General features: G+C 52.8%; 1 long non-coding RNA gene across 1 annotated transcript; it reads right to left on the bottom strand.

The window, feature by feature from the left end:
• Nucleotides 1-5,086: 5,086 nt before the first annotated feature.
• Nucleotides 5,087-7,923, bottom strand: LOC108542489 (uncharacterized). Its single transcript, XR_001889296.1, has 3 exons — nucleotides 7,825-7,923; nucleotides 5,484-5,600; nucleotides 5,087-5,120 (listed from the first exon to the last, which is right to left on the bottom strand). It is a non-coding gene; the product is annotated as an uncharacterized LOC108542489 (long non-coding RNA).

Here is a 7,923-nt window from a genome sequence, read left to right as displayed (position 1 = left end):
TGAAGTCAGGAGTTAAGAGACCAGCCTGACCAACATGGTGAAACCCCAACTCTACTAAAAATACAAAGATTAGCCAGGCGTGGTGGTGCGCACCCCTGTAGTCCCAGCTACTCAGGAGACTGGGGTGAGAGGATCACGGGAGCACATGAAGTCAAGGCTGCAGCAAGCTACGATGGCACCATTGCACTCCAGCCTGGGTGCCAGAATGAGACCCCATCTCCAAAAAAACAACAAAACTCAAACCAAACAAAAACACAGTAGTTCCCACCCAGTGGTGACCTGGCCTCTGGGGGCCCCTTGACCTGGACAGCTTCCTGTATCCTTGGTTGTCATACCGGTGGTGACAGAGGTGACCAAGTTTCTCTCCCGGAGCAAACCCCAATCAGGATTCTCTGGCTCTGTCTTTGTTTTTTTTTTTTTTTTTTTTTTTTTTTTTTTGAGACAAGAGTCTCACTCTTGTCGCCCAGGCTGGAGTACAGTGGTGTGATCTCGGCTCACAGCAACCTCCGTCTCCCGGGTTCAAGCGATTCTCCTGCCTCAGCCTCCTGAGTAGCTGGGATCACAGGCACTCAACAGCACACCCAGCTAGCCCAGCCATTTTTTTTTTTTTTTTTTTTTTTGTATTTTTAGTAGAGACGGGGTTTTACCATGTTGGTCAGGCTGATCTCCAACTTCTGACCTCAGGTGATCCACCCACTCTCAGCCTGCCTCCAAAGTGGCTGCGGTATTACAGGCCGCCTGAGCCCACCGCACCTGGCCTAATTTTTTTTTTTTTTTTTTTTTTTTTTTTTTTTTTGGATCGCGACTCTCCCTCTTCTGTCGCCCAGGCTGGAGTGCAGTGGCGCGATCTCCACTCACTGCAGGCTTCACTTCCCAGGTTCATGCCATTCTCCTGCCTCAGCCTCCCGTGTAGCTGGGACTACAGGCGCCCACCACCACGCCCGGCTAATTTTGTATTTTAGTAGAGATGGGGTTTCACCGTGTTAGCCAGGATGGTCTCCATCTCCTGACCTTGTGATCCACCCGTCTTGGCCTCCCAAAGTGCTGGGATCACAGGCGTGAGCCACGGCTCATGATCATCACTCATTGCAGCCTTCACCTCCTGGGCTCAAGCGATCCTCCCACCTCTGCCTCCCAAAGGGCTGGGATCATAGGCGTGAGCCACAGCTCACGGCTGCCTCCCCATCTTTCACAGGCATCACTGAATGATGTTTTATTTTTCTCTAACAGGGAGTTGCTGCTGGTGTGGAGTAAGTGGGGGCCGGGGAGGCTGGTCAACACCTCCATGCAACAGGACAGACCCAGAGCAAAGATGCTTCCATCCCACAGACTGGGGTTGGGACACCTGTTCCGGGGAAGCCCAAGTCCCTCTATGACAGCCTTTCCCTCATGCTCAGACAACAGCAAGAAGCAAGTGAAGAGCTGCCGAGGTTGAGTTGCTTTTGGGTGCCAGTCACTGGGTCAGGTATTCAACATTCCTTCGTTAAACTCTTCCGAAGGGCCTGGGCAGACGGCTGATATGGTTCGGCGGTGTCCCCATCCAAATCTCATCCTGAATTGTAGCTCCCATAATTTCTCCATGTTGTGGGAGGGACCCCGTGGGAGGTAATTGAATCATGGGCGTGTTTTCCCCCACACTGTTCTCGTGGGAGTGAGTAAGTCTCATGACGTCTGATGGTTTTATCAGGAGAAACCCCTTGTGCCTGAGTCTCATTCTCTCTCCTGTCTGCCACCCCGTGAGATGTGCCTTTTGCCTTCCTCCATGATTGTGAGGTCTCCCCAGACACGTGAAACGGTGAGTTTGTTGAACCTCTTTTTCTTTATAAATTATCCAGACTTGAGTATGTCTTTTTTTTTTTCTGAGACAGAGTCTTGCTCTGTTGCCCAGGCTGGAATGCAGTGGCACAATCTCGGCTCACTGCAACCTCCGCCTCCCAGGTTCAAGCGATTCTCCTGCCTCAGCCTTCTGAGTAGCTGGGACTACAGACATGCACCACCATGCACAGCTGATTTTTGTATTTTTAGTAGAGAGAGGGCTTCACCATATTGGCCAGGCTGGTCTCGAATTCCTGACCTCAAGTGATCCACCTGCCTCGGCCTCCCAAAGTGCTGGGATTATAGGCGTGAGCCATCGTGCCCAACCGGGGTACGGTACGTCTTTAACAGCAGCGTGAGAATGGACTAATGCAACAGTTTTGTGGTCTCCCAGGAGGACCAGAGAGCCAGGACCATGGCCCGTAGACGTGTGTGCAGGTGAAATCAGGCTTGTCCTAGGATTGTTCATAATGGCCCCAGACTGAAACCACCCAGGTGTCCACCACCTGGGAGACATGCCTCATTCCTGGATGTTTGCGGTCCACAGCCCGGGCGACAGCCAAGTCACCTTGCACGATGTCACACGTGGCATTTTCCAGAGAGAGCTGTAGCAATCTCTCCTGTCCCCATGTTTTCATTACGGTGACCTCACCACTCTTCCAGCAAGAGGCTGAGTGGGGCCTCCTCCCCATGAACCTGGGCCGACTTACGACAGCCTTGGCCAGCAGGGGACAATGGAGGTGATGTCATGGGACGTCCAGGGCTGGGTCATGAAAGGCAATTGTTTGGTTTTTCAAAACACCAACTGCATTAGTCAGAGGTCTCCAGAAAAACAGACGCAAGAGGACGTAGAGAGAGGGATGTGAGGAGACGTATTATGAGGAATTGCCTCATGCAGTCCGTCCGCAACCTGGAGATCTCAGAACACTGCTGGTAAAACTCACCTGTGCCCAAAGGCCTGGGAGCCAGGGGAGGCGATGGTGGAAATCCTAGTCTGAGGATGAAGGCCCGAGGGGGAACTGGAGAAAGTTCCAGATCCAGAGGCTTGAGAACCAACAGCTCTCACGCCCAAGGGCAGGAGAAGGAGAGAGAGAGAATTCAGCCTTCGTCTGCCTTTTGTTCCAGTTGGACCCTCCGTGGATCGGATGGTGCCTGCTCTCACTGGGGAGGGGGGCGCCTCGTTACTGGGTCCACTGATCCTCGTTACTGGGTCCACTGTTGGTGTCTTCCAGAGACACCCTCATGGACACACCAAGAAAGAGTGTTTTAGGCCGGGTGCAATGGCTAGCGCCTGTAATCCCAGCACTTTGGGAGGCTGAGGCGGAAGGACAGCTTGAGCCTGGGAGGTCAAGACCAGGCTGGGCAACATAATGAGATCCCATCTCTAAAAAAGTATCAAAAAATTGGCCAGGTGCGGCGACTCACGCCTGTAATCCCAACACTTTGGGATGCCGAGGCGGGCGGATCATGAGGTCAGGAGATCGAGACCACCCTGGCTAACGCAGTGAAATCCGGTCTCTACGAAAAACACAAAAAATTAGCCGGGCGTGGTGGCAGGTGCCTGTAATCCCAGCTGCTTGGGAGGCTGAGGCGGGAGAATGGTGTGAACCCAGGAGGCAGAGCTTGCAGTGAGCCGAGATCGTGTCACTGCACTCCAGCCTGGGCAACAAAGCGACACTCCGTCTCAAAAAAGACAAAAAGGCCGGGCGTGGTGGCTCACGCCTGTAATCCCAGCACTTTGGGAGGCTGAGGCGGGCAGATCAGAAGGTCAGGAGATCGAGACAACGGTGAAACCCCATCTCTACTAAAAATACAAAAAAAAAAAAATTAGCCGGGCATGGTGGCGGGCGCCTGTAGTCCCAGCTACTCAGGAGGCTGAGGCAGGAGAATGGTGTGAACCCAGGAGGCGGAGCTTGCAGTGAGCTGAGATCCTGCCACTGCACTCCAGCCTGGGCGACAGAGCGAGACTCCGTCTCAAAAAAAAAAAGTATCAAAAAATGGCTGGGCGTGGTGGCTCATGCCTGTAATCCCAGCATTTGGGAGGCTGATGCAGGCAGATCACTTGAAGTCAGGAGTTTGAGACCAGCTTGGCCAACATAGTGAAACCTACTCTACAAAGAATACACAAATTAGCCTGGCATGGTGGTGTGCACCTGTAACCTCAGCTACTCAGGAGGCTGAGGAGAATCACTTGAATCAGGGAGGCAGAGTTTGCAGTGAGCCGAGATCGTGCCAGTGCACTCCAATCTGGGCGATACAGTGAGACTCCATCTCAATTAAAAAAAAAAGGTGTTCAAAAAATTAGCTGGGCATGGTGGTGCATGCCTGTGGTCCCAGCTACTCAAGAGGCCAAAGTGGGAGGATCACTTGAGCCCAGGAGATGGAGGCTGCAGCGAGCTATGATTGCATCACTGCACTCCAGCCTGGGCAACAGAGCAAGACCCTATCTCAAACAAAACAAAACAAAACAAAACAAAACTGTTATACTGTCTGTTTGGCATCCCTTAGCCCCGTCAAGCTGACATAAAATTAACCATGACAGCCAACACCAACTGGTGTCCTACAAGGCACTACTTGGAGTTAGTGTGGAACCCAGAGGCTAAGGACTTGGTCCCCCCACACTGTCCTCACTTCAGCTGCCAGCCACAGAAGGGGTCCCCAGGTTACTAGATCGCCTCAGGGTGGGGACTGGGGGCCTTTGCTCGGCTGAAGACAAATGCTGGGCTTCCCATGACCTCCCCACTCATTATCCAGTGCGATAATTCGCTATCACAGGACAACTCACGGGTTGTGACTTGTGATTAGAGTTTATTGTAAGGAGTATAACTCAGGACTAGCCATGTGGACTTACCGTATAAGGCAGGGAAGTAGGACATGCAGGCACCCATGCCTTCTCCAGGAGCTTCGCCTACTGGCACAAGGAGATCACACTACTGCGCTCCGGCCTCGGTGACAGAGTGAGACTCTCTCAAAAAAAAGAAAATAAATGAAATGAAAAGAAAAGAGAAAAGAAACTCCCTGAGCCCTGAGCCCCATGGTTCTGAGTTCAGTATCCAGGTCTCACAAGGTACGCATGATTGGTTAAACCACTGGCCGTTGTGATTTAACCCTATCTCCAGCTCCCTCTCCCCGGAGTTCGAGAGTGGGTAGCTGGAGTGGAGTGAAGGTTCTAACTCAGTAATCACACGGCGACCGGGCACAGTGGCTCTCATCTGCAATCCCAGCACTTTGGGAGGCCCAGGCAGGAGGTTTGCTTCAGGCCAGGAGTTCAAGACCAGCCAAGGCAACCTAGCAAGACTTCATCTCTACAAAAAAATTAAAAAAAAAAAAATTAGGGGCGGGACGTGGTGGCTCATACCTGTAATCCAACCACTTTGGGAGGCCGAGGCGGGTAGATCTCCTGAGGTCAGGAGTTCGAGACCAGTCTGGTCAACATGGTGAAACCCCGTATCTACTAAACATACAAAAATTAGCCAGGCATGGTGGCGGGCGCCTGTAATCCCGGCTACTCGGGAGGCTGAGGCAGGAGAATTGCTTGAACCCGGGTGGTGGAGGTTGCAGTGAGCTGAGATCACGCCATTGCACTCCAGCCTGGGCAACAAGAGCGAAACTCCATCTCAAAAACAAAACAAAACAAAACAAAACCAGGCAAGTGTGGTGGTGCATACCTGTAATCCCAGCTACTCGGGAGGTCGAGGCAGGAACGTGCTCTTCTTGGGCTGAGGAGTTCGAGGCTGCAGGGAGCCACGATTACACAGCCCGGGCGACAACGCCAGACTCTGTCTCTATGTAAAATAAGAGCGATAATCATATGATTGGTTCCTCTGGGGACCAGCACCTGTCCTGGAGCTATCTGGGACCCCACCCTAAGCCACCTCATTAGCAGAAACTCAGACAGGTGGCTTGTTATGACAAAAGACACTCCTGCCACTCAGGAAACTCCTGGTGCCAGGAACCCAGAACAAAAACCTTATCTATCTGTAAAGATACACATTTTTTTTTTTTTTTTTGAGACGAAGTCTCGCTCTGTCACCCAGGCTGCAGTGCAGTGGCACAATCTCGGCTCACTGCAACCTCCGCCTCCCGGGTTCACACCATTCTCCTGCCTCAGCCTCCCCAGGAAAGTTCATGAGGTGATTTTTCTCCTTTCCAACATAACATATCGGCTCATTGCAGAAAATTTGAACAATCCCGTGTACAATCCCCAGCAGTGCTGGGGAGAGTCTGATGGTTTATGGGGACAGTGTGACGCAAGATAAAAAAGCAGGACTGCCCTGGATGGGGCCAGTGGGATAAGGTCCTGGCTCAGGAGCCTGCCCACCTCGCTCCTCCCAGCCTAGGAAGGGAGAGGGGAGCAGGAAGGGGGAGAGGGGCTGGAGCTCAGGTTCTTGGTCTCTGCCCTCCAGAGGAAGCGCTCTGCACCACAGAAAGGAGCCTCTCCACAGAACCTCTCTATGACCTTCAGCTCTCCCAGCCCACGCCCTTGACCTCTGCCCTCCTCTCTCCACTACTGCTCACCAGTCACAAGGTGCCCCCAGAAGCTTCCATCGCCACAAAAACAAACAAACAAAGAGCCTAGGCCGGCAAGGTGGCTGACGCCTGTAATCCCCACACTTTGGGAGGCTGAGGCGGGCGCATTGCTGGAGCCCAGAAGTTCAAGACCAGCCCGGGCCACACAGCTAAACCCTGTCTCTACTTTTCATTTTAAATTTTTATATTTAGGCCGGCCACGGTGGTTCACGCCTGTCATTCCAGCACTTTGGGAGGCCGAGGTGGGCAGATCGCTTGAGGTCAGGAGTTCGAGACCAGCCTGGCCATCATGGTGAAACCCCGTCTCTACTAAAAATACAAAAATTAGCTGGGTGTGTTGGCACGCGCCTGTAATCCCAGCTGCTTGGAAGGCTGAGGCAGAAGAAACGTTTGAACCTGGGAGGCAGAGGTTGCAGTGAGCCGAGCATCACTGCACTCCAGCCTGGGCGATAAGAGCAGGACTCCACCTCAAAAAAAAAAAACAAAAAAACAAAAAACAAAACAAAACAAAACTAAACGCCCCTCCAGGGCCTCAGCCTCTCCAGGGAGACAGTTGGAATGTGGGTGAGGAGCTGGCTGGGCCTGTGTGAGTCCCTGCTCCTCAGTTCCTTCCCACCATTGCACTGGTTCTCAAACTTCATTCCCCAGAACCCAGGGGGTTCCGTGTCACTGAGCCCAGCAGGGGTTCCAGGCCCCTCCCCACACTCCAAGGGTACCCCACACTTCAATCCTTCCTGCACTTCGTGATTGACAAGAATATTCTGCATCGTCGTGATTTGTCTTTCTTTTCGGGAGACAGGATCTCACTCTGCTGCCCAGGCTGGAGTGCATGGTGCAGCCTCAGCTCACTGCAACCTCGACCTTCCAGGCTTAAGCAATCCACCCACCTCAGCCCCCCTAGTAGCGGGGACTAGAGGTGCATACCACCCTACCCAGCTAATTTTTGTATTATTATTATTATTATTTGGCAGAGATAGGGTTTTGCCATGTTGCCCAGGCTGGTCTCAAACTCCTGGGCTCAAGGGATCCTCTTGCCTCGGAGGAGGATCCCAAAGTGCCGGGATGACAGACGTGAGCCACTGCGCCTGGCGTTCATGACTTTTCAAAGATGGGGAAACCACAGCCAGAAAACTTTTCTAAACCACAGTTAGAAAAAGGCTGAGTGCGTTTATTTCTGCTCCCGGAGCCCATAGGTCGGCAGCCTGAACTCAGCCATGGGCCTGGTCAAACGCAGTGGCAAGCTTGGATCCTGGAGTGGTGGAAGATCCCCGTGGGGGCTTTCCGAGTGCGGGCTGCCGAATCCCAGGACATCAGAGCAGCTTGCCTCTCACTGAACAGGAAGGGAAACTGAGGCTTAGAGAAGGGGTGCCCTGCTGAGAAAAGCACAGGTGCCAGATGGGACCACAGTGTCTCCCAGCCCAGCCAGTTCTTTGCCCAGCACATCCAAGCCTAGGAGGACGTCCTGTCACCAGCACTGACCTTTCCTCCTGGCAGTGAATCTGAGAGCAGCCATCTGCAGCCCAGGGCAGCCTTCTTTCTTTTCTTTTCTTTTTTTTTTTTTTCTGAGACGGAGTTTTC

Source organism: Rhinopithecus bieti, unplaced genomic scaffold, assembly GCF_001698545.2.
Source record: "Rhinopithecus bieti isolate Rb0 unplaced genomic scaffold, ASM169854v2 scaffold_1017, whole genome shotgun sequence".
NCBI lineage: Eukaryota > Metazoa > Chordata > Mammalia > Primates > Cercopithecidae > Rhinopithecus > Rhinopithecus bieti.
Note: the sequence above shows the minus strand (reverse complement) of the source record. Positions and strands in the feature narration are given on the sequence as shown.